The sequence below is a fragment of the Podarcis bocagei genome, assembly GCF_964188305.1.
Source record: "Podarcis bocagei genome assembly, chromosome: 9".
Taxonomy (NCBI): Eukaryota; Metazoa; Chordata; class Lepidosauria; order Squamata; family Lacertidae; genus Podarcis; species Podarcis bocagei.
This window is the reverse complement of record NC_138134.1, coordinates 79,712,227-79,738,259: the sequence shown is the minus strand read 5'-3', so window position 1 is coordinate 79,738,259 and position 26,033 is coordinate 79,712,227.

Here is a 26,033-nt window from a genome sequence, read left to right as displayed (position 1 = left end):
CCTGAATTGAAAAGATAGAATGATGTTAAGTGATTAAGTTAAGTTTATAAGAACTTTGATTTGGAAAACCTTTAAAAGGATATGCATTGAAATCCAACCAAAGCAGAGCGAGGAAGTCACTTAACAATGTTAATATGTGTAATTTTAATAAGGTTATGATTTATGTTTGTTTGTTTATTTGTCTGTTTATAATTTTGTGAAAACCATTAAAAAAAGAGAAAAATATATATATAACAAACTGGTAGGATCACAACCCCATTCAAACCTAAAAACTGACCCCGTCCCAAGCAGCAGTAGATTTCCTCCCCTCTGAGGCACGCCTGGGTCTAACCCTTACGAATCCTGCTCTTATGGATCCTTCGTTGGGTAAGAGTGCTGGTTTTTGCCCTGATTCCATGACTACCATTGTTTTACTGCCATGCTGGCTGCTGTTCGCTTTTATCTGCCCTTGTTTTACGATATGGTGATGAAACGGTTCTCTGTTTTACCTTGTTTTATTGGGCCGCACCCTGAGATGGTTTGCCTATGAAGAGCAGGTTAAAAATACCACCAACAAATAAAAAATTGGGGATGATTTCAGTCCTAGCATGTAAGTCTGCCAACCCAGGAGCAGGCATAGGTGTGGGTGTTTGTGTGTGCCCACAGAGGCAATATGAGCCAGTGGTTACAGCATTGGATGAGGACCTGAGAGACCAGGCTTCAAATCCGCACTCAGCCATGAAGCTCACTTGGCCCACTTACTGCCTTCCAGCTTAATCTGCCTCACAGGGTTGTTGTGAGGATTAAATGAGGAGGTGGAGAACATCTATTCCACCTTGAGCTCTTTGGAGGAAAGGCACAATATAAATGTAATAACTAAATGAAAATTTCAAGGAAGTCTCAAGGACATTTGCTCGGTCAGAGGGCTTCAGGGGCTGATCTTAAGTTATGGGAATCTTGGCAGACAATTAGGAACTCTGGGGGGAAAAGGCTTAGAGGAAGGAGATTTCATGGCTTTCCAAGAAAATTCTTATCTTCAGCCAACTGAATTTTTCAGGAAGAAGTCACCTCCTGGTCTACAACCCTAAAGTTTCTCCAAAAACTCACTGGTGAACTTGCTCACACAGTGAGTTCAGTGTCTGAGAGCCTGTTCCAGGCTCTGTCTTTGGAGAATGCTTGGTGGGCCATCAAAAGTCAAACATCTGGGTGATGGGTGGCACCCAGGCATTGGAAATCTCTCCCTGTAGAGGTCTGCTTGGCTCCCTCACACTTCTGCGTTTTAGGCGACAATGAATTTCTCTTCCCAGTTTATTTATTTCATTTACAAATCACTTCCTAAGAGACCATCTTGGTTATAAGATCTAGAAGACCTGCTCCCTGCCTTGCAGGCTTTTTCTCATCTGGCCTCGGAGGGCAGGGCATTGACTGACTCTGGTTACAAAGGATGAGGTCAGTGGTGTAGCATTGAGGAGGCAGAGGGGTGGTGACCCTGGGCACAAAATTCTGAGTGGGGTGCAACGAGGCACAACCTTGACAGGTTCTGAGCTCCTGCCACCTTCCGGAGCCATGGGGAGGTAAGCTGGGCCCTGGCCTTCAGATCTTGGGTGGCGCCTCCTCCTTGTGGCCGGTGAATGGATGCCCACTTACCCCGCCCTGGGCTGGCTGAGCCAGGAGGCTGTGGAGCTTGCAATCCAATATGGCATGTAGCCTCAGCCACCAGCAGTGGGAGCACCAGCAGCCATGTGCCTCATGGGATCCCAGCACATGCCTCCACCCAGCTGCCCAGTCCACCAGGGGGATGCAGCGCTTGCCCCACCAGGGCACCAGCAACCCATGCTACGCTACTGGCTGAAGTTGCTAAAGAGCGCTAAGACCATCTTAGCTGTCTCTTAGTGCAATCTGAGCTTCCATTTGGACAAATGTGCAATCCATTGTTGCTGTTTTGAATTCTATTGTGTTACTATCTTCCTAGTGTGATTTGTGGAACCAGGCGGGTGGTGACCTGGAAAGTTTGGGAACCAGGGATGCCGACAGTCCTGAGCTAGCAGGCCAAATGGTCAGACTCAGCCTAAAGTATGAGATTCTCAGTCCACCATACCCACCAAGTGTCCCAATTTTCCAGGGAAAGTCCCAGAATTATGAAATCCATCCTGGCTTCTGATTTAACCCCAGAACATGTCTACATTCCCCACCAGCGCTGCCACTGAGCTTGGGGAGGAGGATAAGTCGGCGCTTCTCCTGGGTGACGGCATCAGTGGTGGCTGCAAGAGAGCACCCCATTGCCCCTTCATGGCCACTGCTGCCAGTTTCCTCCTTTGGGAAGCTTGTAATGGCTGCTGGAGAGCGGGCAAGGAGGAGAAGGAGAGACTGCGGCCACCAAGGTCCAACCCTGTGCGATGTGCTAGCTCTGAGGGGAAGGCAGAGGTCAGGGTCACCCTGGGCAGGAAGAAAGGGGGAGCAGAGCAGAGCACAAGAAATCTTGATGTATATATGTTTAATGCTTTGTGTGTCTGCATCTAATCTTGCCCCTTTCTAAAATTTATTTATTGCTGTGTTTTTTTCTCTTTTTTGTGGAGGGCGTGTGTGTGTCCCGTTGGTATAGCGGTGGTGGCACTTGCCCTTCTTCTGAAAGGAAATCCTCTGTGGGGAGTGGGACAAAAATGGAGGGTCAAGAAGGGTCGGTTGCGATTGGGAAAGGTTATGGGAAATTGACTTAAAATTTACAGACTGTTCTTTACTGAAAGAAAATTACATGAAAATGATATATAGATATATATAACACCAGTACAATTAGGGAAAATGTATAAAACTGGCTCAAATTTGTGTTGGGGATGTAAGGAAAAAGAAGGGACTTTTTACCATATGTGGTGGGACTGTAGTAAAATTAAAATGTTTTGGGAAAATATATCTAATGAGTTAAAGAAAATGTTTAACATTTGTGAAAAAGCCCGAAGCTTTCTTATTAGGGATTGTGGGAAAAGACCTGCTAAAGAAATTAAAAAATATTTTTATGTATGTGACAACGGCGGCAAGAGTCTTAACAGCACAAGGATGGAAGAATGAGGAAATCCTGATGAAAGGACTGTGGCAAGAAAAACTGGTGGACTATGCGGAATTGGCAAAACTGACACACAAACTACGTGACAAGGATAACTGTGATTTCAAAGATGAATGGGAACCTTTTACGAAATATTTGAAGACGCAACAAAATGAACTGGACTCTTTGGCAGGTTTTGAATAAACAAACTCTTTATTGTAATATAGATAGATAATTTGAGGATCTTTACAATTTCATAACATGCAGACAGAAAGATGTGTTGAGAAACCAGAGAAAGGAGTTGAGGGAAGACCGGGGGGGGGGGGGAGGTTGGGTTTTCTGTTTGGGGGAGGGGAGGGGGAAATGGAAGGGGAAACAATGTGGATGATGTATTTTTGATAAAATTATTGTGATGAAATTTCTAATAAAAATTTATAGAAGAAGAAGAAGAAGAAGAAGAAGAAGAAGAAGAAGAAGAAGAAGAAGAAGGGTCAGTTGCGGGGGGGGGGGAGTGAGAAATGTCCCTGTTTTCATCTGAGGAATGCTGGTGGGTATGTGCCCACCATATGCCAAGATGCACAGTGTTTGTCGCCAGGAGACACTTCCAGCCACAAGCTCTGCTCATCTCTTGAGACGCGCTTGCCCCCAAGAGGCAGGAGGCCTACGTGAAAGGGTTAAAAGGAATAAAAGAGTGTGACTTGGAACAGACTCCCGAAAGCCTTGGGGTGAAAAGAGATGCACAAACAAAAAAATGGAGAGGAGAGGGGGAAATGAGAAAAACAAGTTTTGTTTCCAAATAAACATGCGGTCCCCTCCCAGTACACCTCAGGTACAGGGCTGATCTAATAAGATTTTGCTCCTCTGCCAAGTCTCACCTCCACAGGGGATAAGATTACCATCCCTTTCTGCAAGAGGTTAGGCCCAGAGCGTTTGACCTCACCTGGGTCCCTGGAGTCCCTCCCTCTGTGTTCTCTTCCCAGCAAGACACACTTGTCTGCCTCGGTTTCCCAAGCCCGTCCCTGAGACGTGGGTCTCCGTCTTTGTTCGCTGTTTGCCTCTGGGGAGGGTGGCTGTGTGTCTGCCATGGAAGGTGCTTGATGAAAGGCAAAGCTGGAAGAGGCAAGTGCGCTGTTCCCACCATGAAAGAAAGCAGCTTCATAGAATCATAGAATCGTAACGATGGGAGGGAGCCTGGGGGTCATCTGGTCCAACCCCCTGCAAGGCAGGAATGACAGCTAATGGACCCCTGGCCACCCAACCTCTGCTCACAAACCTCCCATGAAGTTGACTTCACAGCCTTTGGAGGCAGTCCGTTCCTCCATCAAACAGCTCTTACTGTCAAAGATATCTTCCTGGTGTTTAGTTATAATTTCCTTGCTTTCATTGAGATTCCTCCATTGCAGAAGGTTGGACTAGATGATCCTTATGGTCCCTTCCATCTCTACGTTCTAGGATTCTATGCTTACACCAGTTGCTTGAAACTATAGGAGGAGAGAGGGCTCTTGCTCTCAAATCCTGTTTGCTGGTTTCCCACAGGGATCTGCTTGACCCCAGTGAGATGTTGGACTGGATGCGCCATTGGCTTGATCCAGCAGGCTCTTCTTAGATCCTGATCTGATTGGATGCTGGCCTAGATGGACCCACCATGGTGTGGTCCTCTTATGCAGTTTGCGTTGTGCTCGATGGGCCATTGTTCCGATCCAGCATACAGCACACTTGATAAATTGCCATACCGAAGAGAAGACTGACCAAGCTTTGTGAGCGGTAATTGCACAAGTAGATCCTTTGTAGAAATAAGACGGGGGCCTGGGTGTAGGAAACCTGCCTCCTTAGACACTTTGTCTCCTTGCCAGCACTTTTCAAGACTATTCTCCATCCAGGTTCCACCACATCCCTTGGTTAAAGGCTATTGCAATTGAGTACAGCTCTCAGTCCTGCAGATCAACAAAGGGAAAGTATAGAGGAGGTGAACAGGCTAAATCTCAATTTTGTTTCGGCTCCAGGGAAATCTTTCTGCACCTCAGCTAACCTTAGAGCCTTAAGTAAGCAGACAAGGCACTTGGCCCAGGTGGATCCTTTGGGGAAAGCTGACTCGCCTTTCTCCCTCCATGTTTGATATCCAGCATTCCAGACCTTCCTCAAGGTTTTCCTTCTCTCCCTTGATCTCGTTGCCACTGGCGTCAAGCGGCTCAAAGTAGCATTTAAAGAACCAAGAAGCTGTAAAGGATCAAGTAAGATAACGGGAAGAAAGAGGGAACGGATCTCTGGGGCCTTATCATGGTTTCCCTCCAACCATTTTATGCCGAGTCGAAAGTTCAAGCTCACATTTTCTGGAAAGGAGCAACGGGGAGGGGGCTGGGGGGAGGAGGAGAAGGCAAGAGGACAAGTTGTGATGTGGGAATCTTTGGATGATGATGAAGATGGAAAACGCTACTTGAGAAAGCCGAGCTCTCCCAACGAGAAACAGATGTCGTCGCTGCACATGTTCTTAAACGCATCCAGCTAGTTTCCAATTAAACTAGTATTTGGGGGGGGGGCGCAGTAAAAAAACACCCAAACAGGGTGGTTGGGTTTTATTTTCCTTAACCATCTTTGGCATCCCACGAACTAGTAGTTCAGGTGGCATCTTCCGTTTGTTCTTAAAAGGATGGTCGTCGTCACCCCGGTGCTTCTGGGTCTGGGCTAATTCCTCGCTTGCTCCGCCGGATTCGGCCGACTGACGTGAGACTTGCCTCCTCTCTTCCCAGGGGTGTTTTTAGCATCTTTGCCACTAATGATTTGTTCTGGTCATTTTCAGCTCGGAGGAAGCTCATCGATACAGACAACTTGATGGGCCTTTCCCAATGCCAGATGCAAATGGGAAACCTTTTCATTTTTTTCTAAAAAAGAAAGAGAAAAGTCTTGAAATTCTTCCATATATGGGGAAACAAAATCAAGACGCCCCACTCTTCAATTCAAGCATTTATTTTTAAGCTAATAATATAGCCCAGAAATTGGGGCAATTCCTGACTCTGGAGTTTTTCTTCCATCTCGTGGCTGAAAGAGCAGAAGAGTCATCTCAGATTGACCTCTTTCAATGCCCAGAGATGATTTGTTAGGGGTGAACTGAAGAATGTGATGGTTTTGATTTTCATTGTGAAAATGCAAGATTTCACCTTGTTTTGTCACAGCATCCTTGGTCATGGCAAAAGCTATCTCAGCACTTTGGTGTGGGGTTTTTGCTTTCCTTTATTAACAGAAAGGAATCCTCTTTTGAAGCAATCCAAGGTGGGGGCCGTGATTTACACTGTGAATAAGTTATAGTTGATGTTTTCATGATTATGTTAGAATATATGCATATTTAATTGCAGTTTCATTTTATTCTGTGGCATTCCCTGGGATCATGACCGGATGAAGGGCAGTATGGAGCGACAAACAATCAAGGCTTCGGTTTGCTGCTGGTGTTGCCCATAACAGATTCCCCCCACGCATCTAGGCAAAAGATTTTTGGTTTTTGTTTTAGTTCCTACTATCATTATTAGGGACGCGGGTGGCGCTGTGGGTTAAACCACAGAGCCTAGGACTTGCTGATCTGAAGGTCGGCGGTTCGAATCCCCGCTATGGGGTGAGGTCCCGTTGTTCGGTCCCTGCTCCTGCAAACCTAGCAGTTCGAAAGCACGTCAAAGTGCAAGTAGATCAATAGGTACCGCTCCGGCGGGAAGGTAAATGGTGTTTCTGTGCGCACTGCTCTGGTTCGCCAGAAGCGGCTTAGTCCTGCTGGCCACATGACCCGGAAGCTGTATGCCGGCTCCCTCGGCCAATAAAGCGAGATGAGCGCCACAACCCCAGAGTTGTCAGCGACTGGACCTAATGGTCAGGGGTCCCTTTACTCTTACCTTTATCATTATGAGGGAGCTAAGGACTGACATATCCATCCATTTCTGTCCTGCGTCAGTTTTGCACATGGTCATTCATCAATCTGTCCCATTTTCACATTACATTTTTTTAAAAAAATCTACATGAAAATTTGTATTTTGAATCTATATTTAAATAATGAATTTTAAAACCACAAAACACACTGTATTTATGTGAATCTAATGCGCCATCAAATCTAATGCGCACCTCAGTTTTCAAAACCTTGAAACCAAAAAAGTATTTGCTGGTGCCATCGAATCTATTGTGCCCCCTAAATTTCACGACGTAATTTGGCCAAAAAAAGGTGCACATTACATTTGAGTGAATACAGTATAGATGCATTTTATCTCAAAACACGTATTTCAAAACATATTTTACCTTCAAGCATGCCTTGAAACATTTTGAGTTGAAAATTGCGTTTGGAGAAGAGCACACTCCAAATGATAATGACCCCCAGGCCTATAGTTTCCTCTGCTCTTTCCAGGCACAGTCCACACTTTAGAGCTTCATGTCCAAGCGCCCCCCCCCCTTTGGCCTTGGAGCTTTCCCCATGAAAACCTGCTCTCTAGTGCTCAATCAGAGCAAACATCGGTCCACAGAAAACCCAGCTGGGTGCTAAAGAGCTTTCCTGTTGGCTTTGACAGCGAAAGTTGGAAATCTGTAGAGATACAAGCCATAGGCAGAGGCAATCGCTTGGTGCCCAGGGCATAAACAATGTCCTATATGCCATTATGCACTTTGGGTGCCAAAGCTTGGGGGTGCCTGGATTTAATGGGTGCCAGACACCAAATTTAGCAAAGTGCTAAAATACAGGCCAAACCAGTTTTCCCATTCAGGAGATCACCTGGGAGAAGGACCATTCAGGAGAACAAAGGGAAGAGGGGGGAAACCCAGTAAAGGGATGGAGGCCCACTGAGAGATAGTTGACTTCAGGATTGCAGTGGTGAAATAATAATAATAATAATAATAATAATAATAATAATAATAATAATAATAATAATATATTTATATCCCGCCCTCCCCAGTCGAAGCCGGGCGCAGAGCGGCTAACAACAATAAAAGTAACACAGCATTCTAAAATCAATTCATTCTAAAATCAATTCAAAATCAAATTAATGGCAACCATTGGGCTAGAGTTCAGTGAGGATCACCAAAGGATCACCAAAGGTCAGTCTGTGCCTTGGCCAAAGGCCTGGCGGAACAGCTCTGTCTAGCAGGCCCTGCGGAAAGATGTCAAATCCCGCAGGACCCTGGTCTCTTGGGACAGAACGTTCCACCAGATGGGGGCCACAGCTGAAAAAGCCCTGGCTCTAGTTGAGGCCAGCCTAACCTTCCTGTGGCCCGGGAAATCCAAGATGTTTTTGTTTGAAGACTGTATGGTCCTCCGTGGGACATACCAGGAGAGGCGGTCCCGTAGGTACAAGGGTCCTAGGCCGTATAGGGCTTTAAAGGTTAAAACCAGCCCCCTAAACCTGATCCTGTACTCCACCGGTAGCCAGTGCAGCTGGTATAGCACCGGGTGAATGTAATCCTGCGGCTAGGACCCCGTAAGCACTTGAGTTTAGGATTTCTGTGGTGATGGTGATGTGGCCTTGGGGGGGAAAGAGGCCACTCTGCTAAATGAAACAAGTAAGGACCCACTTGGAGTGCTGTGCTTTAAGTCCCTCCTTTGTAGGCTCAGGTTGCATATATGTGTAAATAAACCATATATCATAATGACGCCACAGTCTCTGCTGTGCTTCACTGTCCAAAAGGAAACACATATCCTTGTAAAAGGACCTGGAACTCCCAGGAGTCTTGGACTGCTGAGCAGATTGGGATGGCGTGTAACAGTCTCTGGATTTGAGCAACCCAGCAATAAGGGGAAACCACTATCAACTCCGCCTTTGGGAATTAAAGTGTTTTTCTCTCGTTATTTTGGCCCTGGGTGATTTGCGGTCGAGGAAGGGCGTGGAGTTTGCAATCACCAAACAAAGAAGTGGCCCACATCTCCCCAAGGAGGGGGCAGGGAAGCATGCTTGTTGCAAAAGCACCCAGCCGAAATGACACCTCTGCTCAGGTCAGAGGCAGCTCCTTGCGCCAGCTGCACGCTTGGATGTCTCAAGGCACCCGAAGAAGACTTTGATGTGTTTTTCTCTGGCCTCCACACTTCTTGATTTCTCAACAAGATAATGCAAAGCATCCTTGCTGGAATTTCCAGATATCAGCGTGACTTTGGAGACGGGAACTGGCAAAGGCAGTTGATGCCCCAGAGCAGGGGTCACCGACTTGGTGCCTTTGAGGTGCTGTTGGGGTGCAGTGGTGTAACTAGCCGCTAAGGTGCCCAGAGCGGTGCGCACGCCCTGCAGCTGGGAGCCGAGTGAGCTGCTCATGGGGGCTGGGCAAGCCAAGGCAAGGTGTGCTGCGTGGAGCCACTCCGCTGCCTCACCCTCAGCTGTAGGGTGGCTGAGGTGGTGGGCAGACACAAGTCCTGCGCTGCTTAAGAAAGCAGGGTGGAGCTAAGCAAGCAGTTCACCTACCACTTCCCCTTCAGGAGACACGTGTGGTTCAGGCTGAAACACATATTAAAAACACACATTTTTGCCATTTTGTCACCCCCTGCAGTGATGACACCTGGGGCAGCCTGCACCCACCTCACACCCCTTCCTATGCCACTCCCACCTCCCTATGCCAACTCCCACCAGCCCCAGCCAACATGGCCATGAATGGTTGGAGCTGGAGGTCAAACAATATCAGGAGGGCAGAGGCACCCTGCTGCCCCCCTGCATTGGAGGTCCTAAATGAGCACTGAGCGAAGAAGAGGAATTCATGGAATCATAGAATTGTAGAGTTGGAAGGGAACCCCAAAGGTCATCTAGTCCAACGCCCTGGAATGCAGGAATCTCAAGTGAAGCATCCATGACAGATGGCCACCCAACCTCTGCTTAGAAACCTCCAGGGAAGGAGAGTCCACAACTTCAAGAGGGAGTTGGTTCCACTGTCAGAAAGTTCTTCCTGGTGTTTATTCCAAATCGCCTTTTTTGTAACTTGAATTCATTGGTTCAGGTCCTTTCCTCCAGAGCAGCAGAAAACAAACTTGCTCCACCTTCCCTGTGATATTTGAAGATGGCTATCATAACACCTCTTCTCCAGGTGAAACATCTCCAGCCAATTGTGTTAGTACCACCTGATGATGAAGATTATGATCATTACTGGTATTAAACTACTGTCTGCCTTTCACAATGTTTACAGCAAGAAAGATAACAGGATCAGCTGCTTCAGGACTCTCTGTGCTCCTTCCCAGCTTCTCATGGTCTCCTTGAAGATCTGCCTCCGCTCTTGCCTTCAGAAGGAATTACATCCGGCTTGGCATGACATGAGCATCCCATTAGATTCCTTGCACCAAGAGTTTAGCGCACTGACTCCAACGCCCCTTGACATTTCCCTCCTGTGGCTTCGCTTCCTCGCTTGCTGCCATTTGCTGATCAAAGGAAGTTGAAATCTGGGATCTGCAAAGCCCTTGGCTTTACCAGCTGAGACTCGGCCTGCCACCAACTGCAAAAGACAAAAAGGTCACCCAGAGCCCCGGCATTTGTCTGGCTGTCAAAGGACTGTGAGGGAGGCTTCTGTCTCAGGAGAATGATGCTAAGCAGGGCAGCCTCACAAGGACCACCAGCTTCTCTGGCTCAGCGCTCCCCCAATTCTTTTGCCTTTTTGCTCGTGTCATGACGCTGTGGGTTTGGGGTGGTCAGTCTGGATGCATACCCTCCAAGTGTCCTGATTTTCCAGGGACAGTCCCAGAATTACAGAGACCGTCCCAGTTTCTGATTTGCTCATGGAAGGTCCCAGTTTCCCCTTTTCTCCCCTCCATGTCTTGGGGAACAATTAAAAGTGGTGTGTGTGTGTGTGTCTCTCTCTCTCTCTGTGTAGGTGCGAAAACAGAGTCCTGTTTATCCTGAAAACAAAATACCTGAACCAAATGAAGGCATACAAAGCCCTTCCTATAATTCTAAAGGAAAAGGTCATCAATTCACTTTAAATTCTTTAATTGCAATACTTCAGCAGCCGGCCATTTCTTAGGGCCTTTTCAGTGATGGCTCCGACCTGGTGGAACGCTCTGTCACATGAGATAATAATAATAATAATAATAATAATAATAATAATAATAATAATAATAATAATAATAATAATTTATTATTTGTACCCCGCCCATCTGGCTGGGTTTCCCCAGCCACTCTGGGCGGCTTCCACAGAGACCAAAAATACACTAAAATGTCACACATAAAAAACTTCCCTGAACAGGGCTGCCTTAAGGTGTCTTCTGAATGTCAGGTAGTTGTTTATCACTTTGACATCTGATGGGAGGGCATTCCACAGGGTGGGCGCCACCACCGAGAAGGCCCTCTGCCTGGTTCCCTGTAGCTTTGCTTCTCGCAATGAGGGAACCGCCAGAAGGCCCTTGGCGCTGGACCTCAGTGTGTGGGCTGAACGATGGGGGTGAAGACACTCCTTCAGGTATACTGGGCCGAGGTATACTAGGACCCTTCAGGATTTAACCTCCTTCCGCCGCGCCTGTAAGACAGAGCTATTCCACCTGGTCTTTAATTTGAATTCAGCCTGATCTTTTATTTCCCTTCCCTTTCTTCCCCTCCCCTTTTATGAAGATCACCCACTCTGAGACCCCACAGCTATTTCTCCCCTGGCCTCCTCGCTGGCCCAAGTAGGACCAGTTCAGCCAGCTAGCCCTGGGGATTATCTAATTGATTTTTTGAAGTTTATTGTTATTCATGTTTTTATACTGTGTTTTATGCTGCTTTTATAATTAAGTGTTTTAAATTTGTTGTTAGCTGCCCTGAGCCCAGTTTTTGAACTGGGAAGAGCGGGGTATAAATAAATTTTTATTATTATTATTATTATTATTAGGAAATATGTGGGGGTGTTAATTTATTTATTGTAAATGAAGCCTTTGACTACAAACCTTTATATGTCTACTCAGAGGTACGTCCCAGTGTATTCAATGGCGCTTACTCCCAGGTAACTTTGTAAAGACTGGGCAGCCTTACACTGCAATCCTAAGCATGTTTACTCAGAACTAAGTCCCAATGAGTTCAATAGGATATAGTCTCTGGTATGTTCCTGATTGTCCCCACAATTTCCCTCCTCCACCTCCACCTCCTCCTCCTCCTCCTCCTCCTCCTTCTTCTTCCCCCCTGACAGGGAGTCAAGCTTATTTCATTCCATTTATCTGCTGAAGGAGTTGCACACAATCCCTTCCCTCACACCATTTCCCTTCACAACAACCCTGTAAGGAAAATTAGGCAGAGAGGTTGTAAGTGGCTCAAGGTGACTGATTTAGATGTGGCCATGACCTCGATGTGTTTGGTAAGATCAAACACGGGAGAAGCTTCCCGATGTGCAATAGAATGTCCCTATTTTCACCAGGGCAGAGGGTGCTGGGAATCATTGCGCAGTGTGGCGCAAGCTACAGCTCCCAGGGATCTTTAAATAGCAGGGGAATGAAAAGAGAAAGGGCTAGATTTGGGCTAGGCTTACCCCAGAACCTCACCCTGCACTACACAATGACAATAATGTGAAAAGCGACACACACACACACACACACACACACACACACACACACACACACACACACACACACGGAGCTCCACCAACAAGCAAATTAGTCTTCCTAGCACCCCAGGGTTGTTCCCATTCTGTTTCTCCCTAGCAGTGGGGGGAAATGTTTTGCTCTGAGCTATATTACAAAACAAGTACCGGTACATCTTTCCTCATTGCCAAACACATACGGTACTTGCCTAGGCAACTTTTTTGGGTTTGCTTGTTTATTTGTTTGTGTGTTTTTTGGTGGGAAGATTCCAGCCAGACACACTGAAGGAGCAATTTTTTTCCTCCCCAAAAAGAGAAGGATAATTTCAGGCCTTTTGATTGAGCAGAAACTCTGCTGGGTGACAGGGAAAGTGAAGACACCTTCCAGTGCAAACTGACATTTGCATCCCACCTTATTCCATGGAGTTCAAGGGGGCTTAACTTAGTTCTCCACCTCTCCAATTTATCTTGCCAACAACCTTGCACGGTAGGTTAGGCTGAGAGGCGGCGACTGGCCTCCAAGGTTACCCAATGAGTCTCCTGGCCAAGTAACAATTTGAACCTTGGTCTCCCAGATTCCAGGTCTCCAACACTCTAACCCAGGGGTAGGCAAACTAAGGCCCGTGGTCCGGATCCGGCCCAATCACCTTCACAATCTGGCCCATGGATGGTCTGGGAATCAGTGTCTTTTTACTTGAGTAGAATGTGTGCTTTTATTTAAAATGCATCTCTGGGTTATTTGTGGGGCATATGAATTCGTTCGTTTTTTTCTTCAAAATATAGTCTGGCCCCCCACAAGGTCTAAGGGACAGTGGACTGCTGGAAAAGGTTGCTGACCCCTGCTCTAACCACTAGGGAGCCATCTCCCCCACAAATATTCTGGCTCCTCCCACCACCCAGGGCTCTCCCACTTCGCTGTCCCCACCGCCACCTCTCCTTGGCTTGCTCCTCATGTCCCTGCGAGGAGGATGAATCAGGCAGCTGAAGCAACAGGAGACAGCCGAGAGTCCATAAATCTCCCGTAGTTCACACCTGCACAGGTACCTCACCTAGCTATTAACATGCTAATTAAGGAGAAATCGGCTCATCGAAACAAGCCGGGTTGAAAGGACTTGTTGACAAATTATTTTTCATTTTCTTGCATGTCAAACTGACATCTGAAAGGGGGAGGCGAGATTACGCAACGAGGAGAATTCCTGGTGACTCAGTCCGTGCCTATGGAGGACGGCTGTGTCTTCTGGATTCCATGCTTATGCGCTGGGAAGCTCCCAAGCACTTTTGCTCTTTGAAGATGAAAAAGGGAAGGATCAGAGTTGCCAAGACTTTTTTTTTGTGTCTTAATACATAAATAAATCTGGTTCCAGCTGGGGTTGGTGGTGGGAGCGACAGGGTGCAGGCTCGAGAAAGTGGGGCCGATTTATTTATTTGATCAATTTCCTAAAACACATTTCTTTTCGGCTGAAAATTCAGTGTGGCGCAAGCGAATTTTTATTCTGAAAGTGGGAGGAAAAAGTTTGAGAATCACTGCTCTGTTGTTGTTGTTTAGTTGTTTGGTCATGTCCGCCTCTTGGTGATCCCATGGACCAGAGCACGCCAGGCACTCCTGTTTTCCACTGCCTCCCGCAGTTTGGTCAGACTCATGCTGGTAGCTGAGAGAACACTGTCCCACCATCTCATCCTCCGTCGTCCCCTTCTCCTTGTGCCCTCCATCTTTCCCAACATCAGGGTCTGTTCCAGGGAGTCTTCTCTTCTCCTGAGCTGGCCTTGGAGTCTTGGAGCCTCAGCTTCAGGACCTGTCCTTCCAGTGAGCACTCAGGGCTGATTTCTTCCAGAATGGAGAGGTTTGATCTTCTTGCAGTCCATGGGACTCTTAAGAGTCTCCTCCAGCACCAGAATTCAAAAGCATCAATTCTTCGGCGATCAGCCTTCTTTTTGGTCCAGCTCTTGCTTCCATACATCACTACTGGGAAAACCATAGCTTTAACTATACGGACCTTGGTATAACTGCTCTGTTAAGTAAGCCAAACCACATTGCCTGCCCGGTGTGTTGGGGACATTCTTTTCCAACAGGGACAGAGGTCCATGGGAAGCTGCCTTTGACCAAGTCAGACATTTGTTAGGCGGCCTAAGTTAGTCTTCACCAACCAGCCGCCCTCCATGAGTTTTGGACTACATCTATCTCCCCATCAGCAGGCCCGGCCCAAGACATTTTGGCACCCGAGGTGAACTACAAAAAGGCACCCCCCTTCCTGCCCCCTTCCTGTTGTCGTACGAAGGCCACAGAAGTTTCTTAGGTTGGCAAAGATTGCCGTAAGCTGAAGATGCAATGAGCAAAAGTAAAAAAAGCTGGAAAGTCACATTTTACCAAAGCAGCTGGCTCTTTCTCAAGGGTTGTAAATCCACCCCACTCAGCTCCCCCCCCCTTCTCAAAATTTGCCCTTGTGGATTTATCAGAACAAACACTCCATAAATTTATTTTCGGGGCTCCCTCCCCTCCTGGCATTTGAAATCATGAGCATCTCAAGTTTACTGAAGGTGTATTTGGTTACACTAATGGAAACTAATTTATGACCCAAACAAGAGCCTCCATCCATTTTTTTTCCTGCAGACTTCAGGCCATTTTTCTCTGCCAGCAGGAAAATAAATTAAACGCATCCCTGCTGTCGGATGTTGCTTGCTTGGAAAAAAATTAGCTGATAAAAACAGATTTAGCGCAACAGCCATGCTGCTAATTTGCTTTATGACTTCCTGTGTGCATGGAATAAATACTGCTTATCGTTATTTATATAGTGCCATCAGTGTACATGGCAATTAACAGAGAATGAGAGGAGAGAGGACTCTTAGACATAGGAGCTTAGCGTCTAAACGGGGAGAAAAGTGAACAGTGAAAGGTTTTCCTCCCTCAGTCGTAACACTAGAACTCCAATGAAGCTGAATCTTGGAAGATTGGGGATGGAGAAAAGCAAATCACTGCACTTCCAACAGGAGGCAGAGATGGCCACCAACTTGGATGGCTTTAAAAGTGGACAAATTCATGGGAGAAGAAGACCATCAATGGCTGCCAGCCAGGACGGCTATGTTGTGCTACCACATTTGGAGGAAGCTATGCTTCTGAATCCTAGTTGCTGGAAACCACAGGAAGGGAAAGTTGCCCCAGGGCTCAAATCCTGCTTGCGGGTTTCTCATGAAAGCATCTTGTTGGCCACTGTGAGAACAGGGCGCTGGACCACGCAGGCCGTTGTCTTGATCCAGGAGGCTATTATTATATTCTTTCCTTATGCTAAGTCTGTCCCCTGTGGTAGATCATAGAATCATAGAATCATAGAATCATAGAATCATAGAATCATAGAGTTGGAAGAGACCACAAGGGCCATCGAGTCCAACCCCCTGCCAAGCAGGAAACACCATCAGAGCACTCCTGACATATGGTTGTCAAGCCTCTGCTTAAAGACCTCCAAAGTAGGAGACTCCACCACACTCCTTGGCAGCAAATTCCACTGTCGAACAGCTCTTACTGTCAGGAAGTTCTTCCTAATGTTTAGGTGGAATCTTCTTTCTTGTAGTTTGGATCCATTGCTCCGTGTCCGCTTCTCTGGAGCAGCAGAAAACAACCTTTCTCCCTCCTCTATGTGACATCCTTTTATATATTTGAACATGGCTATCATATCACCCCTTAACCTCCTCTTCTCCAGGCTAAACATGCCCAGCTCCCTTAGCCGTTCCTCATAAGGCATCGTTTCCAGGCCTTTGACCATTTTGGTTGCCCTCCTCTGGACACGTTCCAGTTTGTCAGTGTCCTTCTTGAATTGTGGTGCCCAGAACTGGACACAGTACTCCAGGTGTGGTCTGACCAGAGCAGAATACAGTGGCACTATTACTTCCCTTGATCTAGATGCTATACTCCTATTGATGCAGCCCAGGATTGCATTGGCTTTTTTAGCTGCCGCGTCACACTGTTGGCTCATGTCAAGTTTGTGGTCAACCAAGACTCCTAGATCCTTTTCACATGTACTGCTCTCAAGCCAGGTGTCACCCATCTTGTATTTGTGCCTCTCATTTTTTTTGCCCAAGTGCAATACTTTACATTTCTCCCTGTTAAAATTCATTTTGTTTGTTTTTGCCCAGTTCTCTAATCTGTCAAGGTCGTTTTGAAGTGTGATCCTGTCCTCTGGGGTGTTAGCCACCCCTCCCAGTTTGGTGTCATCTGCAAATTTGATCAGGATGCCCTTGAGTCCATCATCCAAGTCGTTGATAAAGATGTTAAATAAGACCGGGCCCAAGACAGAACCCTGTGGCACCCCACTAGTCACTCTTCTCCAGGATGAAGAGGAACCATTGATGAGCACCCTTTGGGTTCGGTCAGTCAGCCAGTTACAAATCCACTGAGTGAAGGGACTTGGAGCATTGACAGTGCTGACCCCATACTTCAGACCTGCAAATGGCAGTATTGGCATTGTTCTGCTCCGCCTTGGTCAGACCCCACCTGGAGTCTTGCATCCAGCTCTGAACACCACAATTTAAGAAGGGTATTGACCAGCTGGAAGGTGTGCAGAGGAGGGTGACCAAGGTGACCAAGGGTCTAGAAACCAAGCCGGGTGAGGAAAGGTTGAGGGACTCCTTATGTTTATCCTGGAAAAGAGAAGACTGAGAGGTGACTACCAGGAGATCAGCCTACACTCGAGTAGGACCCTGGCAGAGACACATGCCCAACTGGCATGTTCTCCTCCTCCTGGTTGATCGTTCGGGAGCTTCATAAGCTTTCTTCTGCCCGAACATCACAGCAACTGATGCCAACCGACACCAACACACTTAGGGATCTTCAGAGTTTGCGCAACTTGCACGTGACAGACCTGAGCAACTTAGCATTTTGGCTCATCTACTTTATTTACATATAAACACACACGGAGCACTGCAACATGGCTCCCTCTCTCTCTAGCATCAGACAGCAAAGAGAAAAAGAACAAAGGACAATAGTCCCACTTCACGGAACACAGTAACACGAACATCCTGTCTCAGTCACTTCTCACTCTGTGGAGTCAAAACATACACCGTCATGTGAAAGACAACAATCCCATGACTGCAGCCACGGAGCAGGAATTCTAACAGTGACATGGCAGTCATCTTCCACTATTGAAGGGCTACCTCATCGAAGATGGAGCAAGCTGGGTCTGTTGCTCCAGAGCGCAGAACCTGGACTGCTGGATTCCAATAACAAGAAAGGGAATCGGACTAATAATAATAATAATAATAATAATAATAATAATAATAATAGACTAAACATTAGGAAGAACTTTCTGACTGCAAGAGCCATTGGATAGTTGAACAGACTCCCTTAAAAGGTGGTGGACTCTCCTTCCTTGGAGGTGTTTAAGCAGAGCTTGGGATTCCTGCATTGCAGGGGGTTGGACTAGATGATCCTTGGGGGTCCCTTCCAGCTCTATAGTTCTATGATTTTATGACACTATGAGAAGTGAGAGCTGGACTGAGAACTGTATGGAAGTGAGAGCTGGACCATAAAGAAAGCTGATTGCCAAAGAATTGATGCTTTTGAATTCTGATGCTGGAGGAGACTCTTGAGAGTCCCATGGACTGCAAGAAGATCAAACCTCTGCATTCTGAAGGAAATCAGTCCTGAGTGCTCACTGGAAGGACAGATCCCAAAACTGAGGCTCCAAGACTTTGGCCACCTCATGAGAAGAGAAGACTCCCTGGAAAAGACTCTGATGTTGGGAAAGATGGAGGACACAAGGAGAGGGGGACCACAGAGGACAAGATGGTTGGACGGTGTTCTTGAAGCTACCAGCATGAGTTTGACCCAACTGCGGGAGGCAGTGGGAGACAGGAGTGCCTGGCGTGCTCTGGTCCAGGGGGTCACAAAGAGTAGGACACGACTGAACAACTGTACAACAACATGACACTATGAAGTGTGCAGAGTGGTCTCTCTCCCTCTCTTGGTGCTGTCAATCCATTGTGTTTCATCTCTGCCCATCTGCGCCCTGGACGCAATCCCAGAGCGTCCTCTGAGGCCCACCCCGCTTTCTCTCAGCTCCCTTCTCCTTCCAGCCCTTACTTCAGGGGTTCAAAGAAAGCTTCCCTTTGCTTCCAATTCATGTCCTGATTTAACTGCTCCCCAAGGATGGCCTCCCCTCCAGCATAAGCCGCAAGCTGCCTTTTTTGAGCAGGGCCGACCCTTTTATCTGCTGACTCCAAGCTTCTCTAATTATGGCTTTGCTGCCTCTGGATCCCACCCCAGCCTGGGAGTTAACTCCTTCCTCTCCTCACCCACCTCCCTGGCCACCGAGCACTGATATGTCTCCAAAGCAGCCTTGGCATGACGCCAACCTTACTGGACTTTGCGCCTCCCCTTCTCCCAAGTCATTGCAGGTACATCTGAAGGCAGCCCTGTTTAGGGAAGCTTTTAATGTTTGATGTATCATAGTATTTTAATATTCTTTTGGAAGCCGCCCAGAGTGGCTGGGTAAACCCAGCCAGATGGGCGGGGTATAAATAAATTATTATTATTATTATTATTATTATTATTATTATTATTATTATTATTATTATTATTATTATTACAATGGAATGGAGGTTGTGGGTCTAAGAATAAATTGGGCCCAGGCACTTCAGCACCCTGAGGTTGCGCGGTGCTGGATCTGGCCCTCTGGTGTCTCAAAGAGTTTAATTTGCCTGCAAAAGATGCTTCCGTTTTTCTGCCTGTTTTGCAGAGCAGTTTCATTTTTCTATATACATACTTTTGATGGGTTCAGGATTGAGTGTGCTTTATTGTTGTGAGATGGCAATGACAGGTACGCATAGTATTATTATTATTATTATTATTATTATTATTATTATTATTATTATTATTTCCCCAGAGTGGCTGGGGAAACCCAGCCAGATAGGAAGGGTCTAAATAATGGGGTATGGGGTAGCTGTGTAGGTATGTTGATATGTATAGTATAGGTAGGTATTATATAATGTAGGTATGTTTTATGTTATGAAAATTAGGTAGGGTTTTGTGTACGTGTATTGTGTAAATGTATATGTATGTGTTCTATATGTTAATTAAAAAAAAGAAAAAAAGAAAAGGGAACGGTATAAATAATAAATTAGGTAAAGGTAAAGGTACCCCTGCCCGTACGGGCCAGTTGTGTCCGACTCTAGGGTTGTGCGCTCATCTCACTTAAGAGGCCGGGAGCCAGTGCTGTCTGGAGACACTTCCGGGTCACGTGGCCAGCGTGACGAAGCTGCTCCGGTGAGCCAGCACCAGCGCAGCACACGGAAACGCCGTTTACCTTCCCGCTATAAAGCGGTACCTATTTATCTACTTGCACTTGAGGGTGCTTTCGAACTGCTAGGTGGGCAGGAGCTGGGACCGAACGACGGGAGCTCACCCCGCCGTGGGGATTCGAACCGCCGACCATACGATCAGCAAGTCCTAGGCGCTGAGGTTTTACCCACAGCGCCACCCGTGTCTCAAATAATAAATTATTAAATGATAATAATAATAATAACCACCAAATGATTTGTTATTGGCCTTCTATGCTGCTGTCCCAAGGCCATTTACACATGAAATGATGGAGAACAACTAAGCACACAAGAGCATCTCCTGGTGAAATGATTTGGAGGTCAAGGTTAGCCATGAACCCTCTGGGCTTGGATCTGGAGAGGCAAAGCTCCTCAAGATCACACACAGAGCTAGAGATGCCGGCCAAGTGCAAGGGAGCTCCTTAGTTGTGTGTTGAGATGCTGATCTGAGAACCAGCGAAAGCTGCAAGCTCAGAGTCCAAGCCTCAACTGCCCACATGCAACATGGAGACAACACTGGCCTACCTTACAGGGCTGTTGTTGCTGGAAGTATTTACATGAAGCATTTTAAATATTCTGGAGTGTTACATCCATGCTAAATATTATTGGGCTATGCAGCCAGTTTCCCTGGAAATTGCTTTCCTCGTTTGGTTTTTGCTGACACTTCCTGCGCACTCAGCGTTAAAGAAATGATCCAGGGTCTGGAAACTGAGCCTGATGATGAACAGTTGAAGGAGCTGGGTATGTTAAGCAAGGAAAAGAGGAGATAGGAGAGCTATCTTCAAAAATCTGAAGGGCTGCCACATGGAAGTTAAACCAGGAGAACCTCTCTCCGCAGCCACAGAGCTGTGCCCCAGCTAGGCATTTGAGAACGAGAGACATGCCAGAGCTTGCGGGATGAAGTGTGACATGTCATTTGCAGTCAAGAAATCAACAGATAATAAAAGAGCGATCCAGTCAGTTTTAGTGCCTTGTTGTCATTTTTAGAATGGGAAGGCCAAAAGGAGACAGATTTGATAATGACAGGCTAGCGAGCCAAAACTGGGTGGCTGGCTTAGAAGCTATTTTTTCATGTGACCTCGTTGGCCTCTTCATCATGTTCATAGCCTGTTCTTAGGTGTACCTGTTGACACACCTGAGCCTCTCTAGCTGTTTGCTCCAGGCTGGCTCTGATGAGCAAAGGTGTTAAGCCAGGAGAAGGAGCGGTCCTCACAGGATTTTAACGGAATGCCAGGGACGTTCTTGTAACCCAGCCGAAATGTTTTGTCCCGAGTAAAAATCGCAGGCTTTGCTAGTTTAGAGAAAAGATGAGTCAGAGGCGACATGATAGAAATTTATAAAATAATGTCTGGCATGGATAAAGTGGACAGAGAACATTTCTCTCTCTCTGAACCCAAGAACTCTGTGGGGACCTCCAACGCAGCTGAATGTTGGGAGAACCAGGACAGACAAGAAAAAGGGCTTAGTCACAATTACCTTTCCCCCTGCACTTTCCAGACTCAGGTCTGCACTTAAAAACTCTGTGCCCAAGCATTTTTCCTTTGTCCCAAAGCTTTCCCTACGAAACCCCACTCTTTAGCACTCAATCAAAGCAAACATCCATTCGGGTTTTCCATGGATGTCCATTTGTTCCAATTGAGCATTAAAGAGCAGCTTTTTGTGGAGAAAGTTCCAGAGTAATACTACTGCTACTACTACTAATGCCCTAGAACATGGAGCCTTAAATTGTGGACCATCCCTGGAAAGAGCAAAAGAAAGGTCAATGTGGATAAACCATGAATCAGAAGAGTTACCTAATCTATGGATCTCGCTCTTGTAGGAGGCAGTTCTGGCATTCAACTTGGACAGCTTTAAAAGAGGATCGGTCAAATTCCTGGAGAACAAATTCAATATGCGAAGCACTTTACACATCCACCTGATAACGTTGCATATATGGAGAAGGAGAAAGAGTAAGGGACTCTTGCATATAGGTGAAAATGCCCCCCCCCCACCTCTGCCCAACAGCATGCGTGTTAGAAAATATGCTTTGAAAGGGTTGCCAAACGAAGAAAAACTTATTTGGCTTACCCTTCCTTTTTAGCAGCATTTCTAAAGTACAGTGGCACCCTGGTTCTCAAACTTAATCCATTTGAGAACTCCGGGCTGATTTCCTTAAGAATGGATAGGTTCGATCTTCTTGCAGTCCATGGTACTCTCAAGAGTCTCCTCCAGCACCAGAATTCAAAAGCATCAATTCTTCGTCGATCAGCCTTCTTTATGGTCCAGCTCTCACTTCCATACATCACTACTGGGAAAACCATGGCTTTAGCTATATGGGGCTTTGTTGGCAAGGTGATGTCTCTGCTTTTTAAGATGCTGTCTAGGCTTGTCATTGCTTTGTCCATGGAGTTTTCCTGGCAGGGATACTGGAGTGGCTTGCCAGTTCCTGCTCCAGGTGGATCATGTTTGGTCAAAACTCTCCACTATGACCTGTCCATCTTGGGTGGCCCTGCACGGCCTAGCTCATAGCTTCTCTGAGTTATTCAAGCCCCTTCGCCACGTCAAGGCAGTGATCCATGAAGGGGATGTCTCTGCTAGATGGCTTTAAAAGAAAATTGGACAAATTCATGGAGCAGAGGGCTATCAAGGGCTCCTAGCCAGGAGGGCTCTGTTCTGCCTCCACAGTTTCAATGTTTCTGAAGACCTGTTGCTGGAAGCCACAGAAGGGGAGAGAGCGCTGGTGGTTGGATCCTGCTTCCAGGTTTCCCATAATGGCCATCTGGTTGGCCACTGTGAGGCCAAGATGCTGGATCTGAGGGGGCCAATGGCCTGATCCAGCGGGCTTTTCCAATGCTCTCTCTGCACCTCCTCAGCAGATGGAGAACAACTGTGCACAACGGCACTTTCCCACCTCCAGCAGTGTCTTATTTTTAAAAGGTAACCATTTCTGGAGCAGACATGAATCTTCAGAGAACTGCTCTCTCCATTGGATGGTATTGCCTGGAGCTCCCTTTGCAGCAGCTCAGGAAGATGGGAAGAAATAACAAGTTTGGGAGAGGAACAAGAAAATGTTTTGCATTTGTGACATTCAGCCAAAGGGGATTGTCTGGTCTTTATGTAACAAGCTCAGGAGGCGCTTCTTAAAAGCTGACCCAAAAAGCTCCCAGGGCACCCAGAGTTCATCCCAATGAAAAAAGGAGACGCAACTGGCCTTGTATTCAAGGTGCCCCAGTGGCATTTAGGAGACCCATGCAAATTGTGTGTTGCATGAAGAAGACTTTCCTTTTATCTTCGCTGAATCTTCCAACATTCAGCTTCATATTGCCCCCTTTTTTTAAAAGAATGGGCCATTTTATTTCATATCTCACATTCCTGGGCTTTCTGTGGCCTTGAGGATGGGATCTCAAAGAGGTTGGATAGTCGCTGAGTTGAAACCCCCCACCTGAAAGCATTATTGCCCGTGTAGAAGAACTGAGTATTAGCTCATATGGGACACTTGAATCCAGAAGATTCCACCCTGATAAAAAGCACAGCATAATCTCCCTTGGGAAGAACTTGGAGAAGGGGGAGGGGGCTAATTAATCAAATTTCCCAGGAGAACAGTGCCACCTACTGAACTATCGGAGGGAAGAACAAATATAGTCCATTGAACATGGCACCTTTCCCCCCCCCCCACAGTAATGCCTGTTGCAAGTACTGAGTTAATCAAACAATGGAGGTTTTTTTTTTTTGGGGGGGGCATACACAGAATCTGTTGTCCCACAACCCACATTTATAGACTGCTTCACAGCCCAAAGCCATTGAAGCTGAGTACAAAATAAAAAGAGCAGGATAAGATGCCTAAACGCAAGATACAAAAAGGATAAAACCATTCCAACGAAGTCTGAACGCAGTAATGCCATCTTCACAAGAATTCAAAATGAATAAATGGCATGCTTTCCTTCGCTGGAGGATTTTCAACAGAGGTTGGATAGCCACCTGTCAGGGATCCTTTGCTGTGATTCCTGCATTGTGGGGAATTGGACTGGAAGACCCTATGAGTTTATGGCACCAAAAGGACAGTAGCCAGTAAAAGTGTGGGAACCACTGATGTACTCTAAAGAGGGCAAATACGAAGAGTTTCAACTGTGACCCACAGTTAGGGCTCCCTCACGCCTCTGCATGCCCTGTGCCTGGAAAGTATGGGTCTGAGCAGTTTTCTATTTCTCCCATGCTTTCTAGGTACGAGTTTCCTCTGGAAAACATGCTCTTTAGTGCTATATCAGAACAAATGTAGCTCAGGTTGCAAGAGCTACAACTGAGAGAAGGTGCCCTGCAGGCTAATGTGAGGTCTTTTCTTCACCTGCTCCCCTCACCTAGCAGCTAGGTAGGAGAACAATATTGTGAGAGCTGGAAGCTGGAGACACAGAGACCTGCTTTCTCCGTGCTGGATCCAAAGCAGTAACTAATGGAGAAGCCAGTTCTTTTGGGGGTGTTGATGCTGTGAGGTTGTTGATATGTATAAATAAAACCACGCATCCTAAAGACATCACAGTCTCTGCTGACCTTCATTCCAAGGAAACTGAACCTGGGTAAGCCTCTAGAAACCCTGGAATCTCTGATTTTTCAATATGATTTTGCAAATATCCTTTAAACACCTTCCAGTCCTTGTCTATCTTCTCTTTTGGAATCCTTCAGAACTCCTATTAGAATAAATAAGTTCTGTTATAAATACTGAAATACTAAATAAGATGGATAACAATGTGTAACAGAAAAAGAAGCAGAAAGTTGGTTTAAAAGTGTGTGAAAGAAAGTAATAGAAGTGGAAATAAATTGCAATGGAGTAGATTGGAAGTCTAACACAAGTGAGGGGTGGTGGTGGGAAAAGGAAGTATGTGTGGGATTGAGTGTGGGTATGCATGAATATGCAGATATACAGATGACACAACCTTGATGGCAGAAAGTGAGGAGGAATTAAAGAGCCTTTCAATGAGGGTGAAAGAGGAGAGTGCAAAATATGGTCTGAAGCTCAACATCAAAAAAACGAAGATCATGGCCGCTGGGCCCATCACCTCCTGGCAAACAGAAGGGGAAGAAATGGAGGCAGGGAGAGATTTTACTTTCTTGGGCTCCATGATCACTGCAGATGGTGACAGAAGCCGTGAAATTAAAAGACGCCTGCTTCTTGGGAGAAAAGCAATGACAAACCTAGACAGCATCTTAAAAAGCAGAGACTTCACCTTGACAGCAAAGGTCCATATAGTGTTTTTTTTAAATAAATATTTATTAAAGTTTCAGAAAAAGGAATTGCATTAAAACAAAAAATACAAGAATAAAAGACAAAAATAAAAATACAAGAAAAATACAGAATAAGCACACAGATAAAAAAATAAAAATAAAAAATCAACCTTTCCATATCTTACATTCATATCCTTGTTTCCCTGACCTCCTCATACCTCCCTTTTTTGTATTCCAATTCAGTTAATTAATTCAGCAATTTCTTTCCCTCCTTATTATCCTGATCTTTGATCTTAATATATTATAACATTAAATTTTTACCTATTTAAAAATCCAATTTTCCATATTCTTTTATATCATTACAGCTAGAAACCGCTTAGCTTCATTCAAACATCATTCTAACCCTCATTAATTTTGCAATACTTCTGTAAATAGTCTTTAAATTTCTTCCAATCTTCTTCCACCGACTCTTCTCCCTGGTCTCGGATTCTACCAGTCATTTCCGCCAATTCCATGTAGTCCATCACTTTCATCTGCCATTCTTCCAAAGTGGGTAATTCTTGTGTCTTCCAATACTTTGCGATAAGTATTCTTGCTGCTGTTGTAGCATACATAAAGAAAGTTCTGTCCTTCTTTAACACCAATTGGCCGGCTATGCCCAGGAGAAAGGCCTCTGGTTTCTTCAGCAAAGGTCCATATAGTTAAAGCCATGGTTTTCCCAGTAGTGATGTATGGAAGTGAGAGCTGGACCATCAAGAAGGCTGATCGCTGAAGAATTGATGCTTTTGAATTCTGGTGCTGGAGGAGACTCTTGAGAGTCCCATGGACTGCAAGAAGATCAAACGTCTCCATTCTGAAGGAAATCAGCCCTGAGTGCTCACTGGAAGGAGACATCCCGAAGCTGAGGCTCCAAGACTTTGGCCACCTCATGAGAAGAGAAGACTCCCTGGAAAAGACCCTGATGTTGGGAAAGATGGAGGGCACAAGGAGAAGGGGACGACAGAGGACGAGATGGTGGGATGGTGTTCTCGAAGCTACC